This window comes from Octopus sinensis, unplaced genomic scaffold (genome assembly GCF_006345805.1).
Source record: "Octopus sinensis unplaced genomic scaffold, ASM634580v1 Contig03550, whole genome shotgun sequence".
Classification (NCBI taxonomy): Eukaryota; Metazoa; Mollusca; class Cephalopoda; order Octopoda; family Octopodidae; genus Octopus; species Octopus sinensis.
Genome location: NW_021826645.1, coordinates 7866 through 9302, shown reverse-complemented (window position 1 = coordinate 9302; position 1437 = coordinate 7866). Strand labels below are relative to the sequence as shown.

Here is a 1437-nt window from a genome sequence, read left to right as displayed (position 1 = left end):
CTTGACGTTCTGAGTTCAAATTCCGCCAAGGTCGATTTTGCCTTTCATCCTCTCGGGGTAGATAAATTAAGTACCAGTTACGCACTGGGCTCGATGTAATCGACTTAATCCCTTTGTCTGTCCTTGTTCGTCCCCTCTATGTTTAGCCCCTTGTGGGCAATAAAGAAATAAGAAACACACACATATGTATACACACACACACATACATACATATATATATATTTTTTTTTTTCTAGTTTCAGCTCAGAGCTGCGGCCATGCTGATGCACTGCCGTTAAAATTAAAGTAGACTGCCGTGACCAGGATTCGAACCTGGGTTACCACGGCCACAACGTGGGGTCCTAACCACTAGACGATCACGGCTACGTGTATGTGTATATATATATATATATATATATATATATATATCCGCTCCACCGGTCACTCCTTGCAACACCTATCTGTGTTCGGTTTGTCCTTACACAGAGGCCATCCGGATTCCGTTTGCGCCGTGAACAGGAATTAATCTTCTCTCTTCGCTCTTATACGCCATTTGGTCTCACTCTCCCCCCTTCCTCATCTAACCCCCCTCCTCCCCCTCCTCACCTATCCTTTCTCCCCCCGACCCCCACTTCTCAGTCCTTCATCCTTTCAACCCTACTCCCCTTCCCTTCTTCCCTCTTTCTCCCTCCCTCTTCCTCTTCCCTCTGCTCCCTCACTCCCTCTCTCCCCTTCTCTCTCCCCCTCTCCCTCTTTCCTCCTTCATCCTCTCCTCCCCTCCTTCTCCCCATCCTCTCCTCTTCACCCTCCCCTCCCCCTCTTCTTCCTTCCCTCCCCTTCTCCCCCCTCTTCTCCCCTCCCCCTCTTCTCCTCACTACAACACATGACTTTACACATCACATCACATATGATGTGCCATACTAATACACACACCACACTAATACATACTAATACGTACTAATACATACTAGTACATACTAATACTTACACCAACCCTATACATACACACGTCCAGACCCCGCATACGCACTTATACTCTCTCACACCACACACACACACACCTATACATACCAATACGTACTAATACATACTAATACATACTAATACATACACCAACCCCATACATACGCACGTCCAGACCAATCCCACGCACTGATACTCTCTCATACACACACACCACACACACACACCCTTATACATACTAATACATACACCAACCCTATACATACACATCCAGACCCCTCCCACGCACTTTTAGCTGGTCCCTCAACCCTATTATCTCCCCTTATTTCGCTCTCGCGTCTCATGTTTGATCTTTGACCTCTGGCCGAAATCAGATCGCCATGTTTGATCGTTAGCTACTGCACGGCATTTTTTTCTCTCCTTCTTTCTGTGTTTTTCTCTCTCTGTGTATCTTTCTGTTGAAGAGCGTAGGCTCGAAACGTTAAAGACTTGTTT

At 46.5% G+C, this 1437-nt stretch overlaps 1 non-coding gene across 1 annotated transcript; it reads right to left on the bottom strand.

The window, feature by feature from the left end:
• Positions 1 to 291: 291 nt before the first annotated feature.
• On the bottom strand, positions 292 to 363 carry Trnah-gug. Its single transcript has one exon. It is a non-coding gene; the product is annotated as a tRNA-His (tRNA).
• Positions 364 to 1437: the final 1074 nt, after the last annotated feature.